Raw genomic sequence first — 8,470 nt, forward strand, 5'->3', positions numbered from 1 at the left:
CCTCACAACCCACAGACACCTCATACCCCACGGACAACTCACACTCCATGGACAAATCCCACTCCACGGACACCTCACACCCTACGGACTCCTCACACTCCACGGACACCTCACACTCCACGGACAAATCACACTCCACGGACACCTCACACCCTATGGACACCTCACACTCCATGGACAAATCACACTCCACGGACACCTCACACCCCACGGACACCTCACACCCCTCGGAATCCTCATACCCCACGGACGCCTCACACCCCACACACACCTCACACCCCACGGACACCTCACACTCCACGGACAAATCACACACCACGGACACCTCACACTCCACGGACACCCCACACATCCGGATATCTCATATACAGGACATATTTCCCACAGTGTATCCTCTCCCACTTCACACCCATTACATATCATATACCATGCACCCCTCATGTTCCTCATATACTCCATACACACATGCACCTCCCTTACAGCACACACCTGCATCCCTCACTGCTCATATTCTATGTCAGGTACATATATACCTTTGTTCCAGTATGAATACCTGCTTCTATCTACATGCCGGATGTCCCTTGCTCCACCCAGAAAAAAGACGCTAAGGGGGCATAATGGCAGGGGTGTCCATCCCTTCTTTGCAGTTTCGAGTTTGAACTTTTTTTTTTTTTTTCTCGCTTTTTAGGGCCTGTGGCATATGGAAGTTCCCAGGCTAGGGGTCGAATTGGAGCTACAGCTGCTGGCCTACACCACAGCCTCAGCAACGTAGGATCCTAGCCACAACTGTGATCTATACCACAGCTCAGGGCAACGCCAGATCCTTAACCCACTGAGCCAGACCAGGGATTGAACCTGCATTCTCATAGATAGTGTTGGATTCATCTCCGCGGAACCACATGGGAACTACCTCGAGCTTGAAGTTTTTAAGCTAAATCTTCCTGTCCAGAGAAAATCAGGCTTTCCTGTAAGGACTGAGGGGAGAGCTAGGAATGGGGGCCTGGTGATGGGGACGGCGCATGTGGCAGGGCCAGGGGGCAGCTGTGGGGCTTGGGGAGGGGCCTCAGTTCCCTACCCCTCTCCTGTTGCCTCCTTTCTGCCTAATCATCCCACCTGCCAGCTTAGGGGGCTCCAAGGAACTGGGATTAAGGCACACACAGCCGCTGGGCTCCAGGGACAGACACCAGCTGCTGTCCCCAGCAGCTGCCCAACCACACGCCTCTGAGGGGAGGTCGGGCACCTTGGAAAGGCCTGATTCTCTCCCCCAAATCTACCCACTCCTGGCGAGTAGAACCCAGGACAGGGATTTTTCTGCAGAGAGACCGAAGGTGGGGAGCCCTATGACTGGTACCCAGGCTACCCGGGATCATCTGTTATCAGCTTCTGCCCTACATCCTGACCTGCCACCTCCATGAAGTCCTCCTGGATTTCTGCTTCCACTTCAGTTAGAGACAGTGATGGCCCATGTGCCTCAACAGGCCTACCCTCCCTCCATTCTTCAGGTGTTCCACGAGCATCCACTCTGTTTGCAGGCTCCAAGCTGGGCACTGCAGCAGGATCTAAGGCTAATTCAGATGGGGGTCTCTGGCCTCTGGGAGTTCCATCTCATGGGGAGAGAAAGGCCCACAAATGATTCATCAAAACATCCGGGGTGGGGAGTTCCCATTGTGATGCAGCAGAAATGAATCCGACTAGTATCCATGAGGATGCAGATTCGATCCCACGCCCTGCTCAGTGGGTTAAGGATCCGGCATTGTCATGAGCTGTGGTGTAGGTCACAGACGCAACTCGGATCCTGCGTTGCTGTGGCTCTGGCATAGGCTGGCAGCTGTAGCTCCAAGTTGATCCCTAGCCTGGGAACCTCCATTTGCCGCAGGAACAGGCCTAAAAAGCCAAACAAAAAACCGAGAAACCAAAACATCTGGAGAGGGCAAACAAACTCTTCTGAGCATACCTGCAAAGACTTTGCCAGGGAGGATGGATTGGGATTTCCACTTAGGGTATTGCAGGATGAGTAGAAGTACTCAATGGAGAACTGGAGGGAAAGGCATTCTAGGCTTGGAGAATGGCCTGAGTAAAGGCCAGAAGGCATGACAACATGCCATGTGGCTGATACTATCCGAAGTTCCTCTGGCCATTTGGGACCTGTGGCTTTAGTCCTCCAGAGTGGTAAATGGGCCTTGTATGAGGTGAGGCCCATCCATTTCTCAGGCCAGACAGTGAGTGAAGTCCAGGGTAGAGGGTGGTGAGAAGAGAGATTGAGGGGAGGAGAGCGACTTCCAGCAGAGCGAGGCTGGGCTGGAGCCCAAAGACCAGAGTGCTCACCATGGTGGCTTTGGCCTTCCCTGGGGCTCACCTTCCCCACATGAAGACAGAGGCATCACCCTCCTGCCTCTGCTCCCATGCAGGAAGGGGTCTTGCTGGAGTCCCTGCTTATCCCCGCTTCCCAGCCCCCTCAGAGGCCTGGGGTGAGTGTGACAGTAACCTGCGTGAGTCCTGTTCCTCAGACTGGAAAGGCAGTGATTTTTTTTTTTTTTTTGTCTTTTTAGGACTGCACCCATAGCATATGGAGATTCCCAGGCTAGGGCTCGAATCCAAGCTGTAGCTGCTGGACTACGCCACAGCCAAAGCAATGCTGGATCTGAGTGATGTCTGCGACCTACACCACAGCTCACAGCAATGAGGCATCCTTAACCCACCGAGGGAGGCCATGGATCGAACCTGCTTCCTTATGGATACTAGTCAGATTTGTTTCCACGGAGCCACAACCAGACCTCCGGAAAGGCAGTGAACTTGGAAGGCCCCACTCCAAGGAGCGCTGGGGGACCATGAAGGTCACAGTCTTCAGCTTCTCCTGAAGATGGGACACAACGTCTCCCAGGCCCTGTCTGCACTTGGCCTTGGAGAATACACTGCTGCTCTTGCCTGACATAGAGACTGAGTCACCAGTGCCTGGGGCTGTGTTCCCAGTGTCTCCACTGGATGTAGGGGTCAGAGGGACCAGGACTCACATGCTGGCTCTCTCCCTCTCTTCCCTTGGGTGTGTCACTTCCCCTCCGAGTCTCACCCATCCCAGCTGTAAGACGTGACTAGTCTTAGCGCCGATCTCATAGGCTCGTAAGGGATCAGAATGCCAAGGCACGTGGCGTCCTTGAGTGGAGCCTGTCTCGTGGGGCTCAGCTGGGGCTTGGGAATCATTCTCGCCTTGCTTGCTGTCCTTTTGGATGGAAGCTATGAACCAGCAGTGGGTGGGGCGAGGGTGGGGTGGGGGGGGCAGGCCAGGTTATTCTGGGCTCTGAACCTTTTGGAGCTGGGGGCCATGAGGTGCGTGGGGCTGCTGGGAAGTATGGGTGACTCTGTAGCCCGTGAAGTATTGTCTGTGGCAGTAGGCGTCACCGCCTCCACTGTGCACAAGGGCAGTCTGCCAGGCGCCCCCAAACAAAGCCTGGCCCCGGGGTGGCGGGTGGGGGAGCGGAGTGGGCTGATGACAGATGTAGAGAGGCTGGTGCAGGCAGGGCGGGGGCTGGGAGAGGCCAGAGGAGGCAGCTCTGTGGAAGGCATCCCCAGAGAAGGCCGAGGCACAGAAGAACTTACATCTCAGTGGCCAGGGTCCTTGCTGCCCCCCCACCCCACCCCAACACCAGTGATAACCTTCATCCCCAGCATACAGTGCGGAAATCGGAGGCCCAGGGTTCTAAGCAGGGCTTAGAGAGGCTCAGCTGTAGAGGCTCTGGGATGGGAACTCTGGTCTCTTGGCTCCCCAGATCTTAGAGACAGGGGAATGGATTCAATGGCTTCTTGAGGCCCATTTATGCCCAGGATTCTCTGCATGGATAAAGATGAATGTGCCCCTACTTCGTGCCCTTAAAGCAAGGGCACCCCCACGTGGCGGACATGGGCAAACGCAGGGTCACTGATCTAGTTTATCTGTGGTCAAGAGGTGGCCACCTCTGCCCTGACATCTAACCTCTAACCTACCTGGCTCTGGAGTCTTGGGTCCCCTTGTCCCTCCTTAGCTCTTGTGGGATCAGGACTCAGAACGGGCTCGTTCTAGAACTAGGGAGAGGCAGGGGCAGTGGGGAGAACATGCAGAGAAAGAGATGTCTGATCTTGGGGTCTGGCTGGGCCCCTCCAATATGCTCCCTGTCCACTCAGCACCTCCCCCTGCCCTCTTCTTCTCTTCCCAGCCAAAGCTTTGTCTTTCTTTCTTTCTTTCTTTTTTTCTTTTTTTTTTCTTTTTTGGTCATGCCGCCAGCATGCAGAAGTGGGCCACAGTTTGAACCTATGCCAGAGCAGTAACCCAAGCCACTGCAATGACAAAGCTGGATACTTATGCAGTTGCACCACAAGAGAACAGCTCAGTTTTTTAAAATTATGAATAATTTCAAGCAGAGAAATAGATACAGAAATACAACGAGGCTGGTTACCAGCTCCCACAACCATTAACCCATGTCCAAACCTGACCTGTTAATGCACCGCCCCTTCCTCCCCCGTCTGCTATCGTGAAACAAATTTCAGACATTTCATCATTTCACTTGTATAGATTTGATTATGTATTTCAAAAAAATCAGGACTTTTGTTGCCAGAAGCACACCATCAGCTTACTAAAAATATTAATAGTAATTCCTCTTACCATCAAATATCCAAATAGTAGTCCAATTTCCAACATGTCAGATACGCTTGTATGTGTTTGTTTCAGTCGTGATGTACATTGGGGCTACGTGTTGTGATTGGTTAATCTTTTTGTCTTTTCTAGGGCCGCACCCACGGCATATGGAGGTTCCCAGGCTAGGGGTCAAATCGGAGCTGCAGCTGCCAGCCTAGGCCACAGCCACAGCAACTCGAGATCCGAGCTGTGTGTGGGACCTACACCACAGCTCATGGCAACGCTGGATCCTTAACCCACTGAGCAAGGCCAGGGATTGAACCCTCAACCTCATGGTTCCTAGTCGGATTCGTTAACCACTGCGCCAGTGGTTAACTTAAAAGATTGGTTAATCTTTTAAGTCTCTGAAAGTCTACACATTTCTCCTTCATAGCTTTTCACCTTTGCAATTTATTTATTGAAACAACAACAACAACAACAACTAACTGGGTTCTTTGTCCTGCAGAATTTCTTACAGTCTGGAGTTTTCTGATGGCATCCCTATGATGTTTTTGTTTTTTTCGTTTTGTTTGCATCCTGATATAATTTTTAGCCTGAAACAAGACCAGGTAGCCAAAGACTGCATTTTCCAGATTCCCTTGCAGCTATCTGTGGCCATGTGAATAAGCTCTGGCCATGGGGTATGAAGGGAAGTAATTTGCAAGCACCTTCTTGATATGACTTCTCCTTTCCTTCACCCCATTGATTGGAATAGGGGTGAACCGCAGGAGCTGGAGTTGCCATCTGTGGTAGACAGAATCACGAGCTGCCAAAGACGTCCATGTCCTAATCTCCAGAGCCTGTGGATCACATGGCAGAAAGAACTATGCAGATGTGCTTAAGCTAAAGACGTTTTTCTTTTTAGGGCTGCATTTGAGGCATAAGGAAGTTCTCAGGCTGGGGGGTCGAATCGGAGCTACAGCTGCCAGCCTACACCACAGCCACAGCAATGAGGACTCTGAGCCACTTCTGCAACCTACACCGCAGCTGTTGGCAATGCTGGATCCTTAACCCACTGTCCAAGGCCAGGGATTGAACCTGCATCCTCAGGGATACTAGTCAGATTTGTTTCCACTGTACCACAGCGGGAACTCCTTAATTTAAGGATCTTGATGGAGAAATTATCCTGGATTACCTAGGTGAGCCCAATGTAATGACAAAGAGTCTATAAAGGAAACTCTTTATAGAAACTCTTTATAAACTCAGAAGAGTCAGAGTCAGAGAAGAACATGGTGCTGACAGAAGCAGAGGTCAGAGTGATGTGGCCATGAGCCAAGGAATGTAGGTAGCTTTTAGAAGCTGGACAAAGCAAGGAAAGAGTTCTCTTCTAGAGCTTTCAGAAGAAATGCTACTCTGTCAACACCTGATCTTAGCCGCCTAAGACCCAGGGCTTTTCTATGATTATGTGTTGGTTGAAACCACTAGGTTTGTGCTAGTTTGTTTTAGCAGCAATAGGAAACTAATACAACCATTTTAGATCATGTGATAGAAGTTGATTTATTAAAGATCACGGAGCAACAAGATAGAAAGAACCTGGGTCCCCAGAATTGTTAAGCTGCCATACAAGTCTTTGATCACCTTCCTGAATTTTATATAAGAAAGAAATAAACTGCATTTTTAGATGTGTTTGTTGTTACAGCAGCTTAACCTATATCTTAATTAATATGTATATCTACCCTGTGCCTGGCAATGACCTGGGTCCTGAAAAATAAAACATGTACTGTACCTGGTAAGTGTGGTGGCTGAGATATGCTTAGGAAGTGATGTGGACATAAACAAAGGAGACAAGAAATATTTGCTGGACTCAGCTGTCTGCTGCTAGGTCAGCAAGGATAGTTTTCTTCATTTTGCAGAGAGGGCTAAGAGATTGGTGACTCTCCCCTAGGCTAACAGATGGCATGCCCCCGAGATGGAAGCAGGGACTCTGGGGTAACTTTTAGGGAAGATGAAAAGTAAGAGCCACAGAACGGAAGCAGGGTAAGTGATGTGGTTAAGCTTGTAGGCTCTAGGAGTCAAGCTGCCCAGGTTGTACTCCTGACTCTGCCACTAACTGTGTGAGTTTGGCAAGTTCCTTCATCTCTCTGAGTCTCACTTTCCACATATGGAAAGTGGAGATATTAATTTACATTGGTCAAAGTGCTGTTGTGGATATTACATAAGATCATGCATGAAGAATGGATCCAAAGCACAGAGCTGGGGGTATAGTAGGGGCTCAATAAATAGCACTATGTTTAAGGTCTCATCTGTCCAAAATTCAGTGGTTGGGAGTTCCCATGGTGGCTCAGCGGAAATGAAACTCTCTAGCATCCATGAGGACGCAGGTTCAATCCCTCGCCATGAGGTTGTGGGTTCGATCCCTGGCCTTGCTCAGTGGGTTAAGGATTTGGCATTGCCATGAGCTGAGGTGTAGGTTGCAGACTCGGCTTGGATCCTGTGTTGCTGTGGCTGTGGTACAGGCCAGGGGCTACAGGTCTGATTTGATCCCTAGCCTGGGAACCTTCATATGCTGCAGGTGCAGCCCTAAAAAGACAAAAAACAAAACAAAACAAAACAAAACAAAACAAACCCCCAATCCCTAACCCCCCAAAATTCAATGGTTGGACCCATCTATTGAATGTTAGAGAGATCCAACACCCCTCAGCCTCTGTGCATTTCCAATATTTAAGCTTGGGTCTCTCACACACAGACCTCTAGAAGAGTTATAGCTGCCAGTTAATAGCCCTGCCCAAGTAAGGGAGGAAGAAGTGAAAGCAGTCTGTTTTGCCTGCTCCCTCCTCCATCATCTTCTCCATTGTCCTACATGGGGATGGAGACATAACTTGCCTCATAGGGAGGAAATATCAGCACATGTGTAGGATCCAGGTGTAATTCTGCTAGAATGGTTCCCAGGGGCAGCTCTCTGATGAGACTCACCTCTAATGCCCCGCGGGGAGAGCAGTGGTTTTACCACTTGCTGCAAAGGGTTCCCTTGTGCTTTGCTCACTCATGCACCCTTTCAACAAACCATGCATTTGCACTCAGAACCCAGTTTTATATCTGGGCAAATCTTGGTCTTTTCCTTCAAGGCTCTAATCTTTGAAAGAGGAGGGCAGATGGGGAAATAGTTCCTGATCCCAGGGGATAGAATGAAATAAGTGCTAGCTGGAGAGGCCAATGGCAATCCTTGCACTGAACGAGAACAATGGGTGGGAGATCATCATGAAACAACATTTTTTGGGGGGGATGAGGGGGTCCTCTGCAATCCCTTTAAACCTGCTCTTTGGCTTGATGGCTCTTTTTCCCATCCTGGATGAAAACGTGGGCAGTCTCATGACTTCCCTGGTGCCTTTAGGGTAATAAATGTTCCTACTGTCATGTTAGGCTGCAGTGCTGCGGAAGAACCTAAGATATCTCTCCAAGACTCCTCCTGCTCCATCTGCCATGAACACATCCTCATTGATCTCCAGGTCTGTGAACTTGATGATTTTACCCCCTATGAATAGGTTGTATTACACGGTATCATTGACCTTGAGATGGGAGATTATTTGGGTTGTCTTGACCTAATCATATCAGCCTTTTATTTTTTATTATATTACATTATATTATATTACATTATATTATATATATCATATTTTTTATTTTTTGCTTCTTCTTCTTCTTCTTTTTTTTTTTTTTAGGGCCACTCCTACAGCATATGGAAATTCCTGGGCAATGCTGGATCCTTAACCCACTGAATGAGGCCAGAGATCGAACTTGCATCCTCATGGAGCCACAACAGGAACTCCTGTCACACCAGCCCTTTAAAAGCAGAGAGTTTTCTCCAGCTTGTGGCAGAAGAGGAAGTCA

This window comes from Sus scrofa, chromosome 2 (genome assembly GCF_000003025.6).
Source record: "Sus scrofa isolate TJ Tabasco breed Duroc chromosome 2, Sscrofa11.1, whole genome shotgun sequence".
Lineage (NCBI taxonomy): Eukaryota > Metazoa > Chordata > Mammalia > Artiodactyla > Suidae > Sus > Sus scrofa.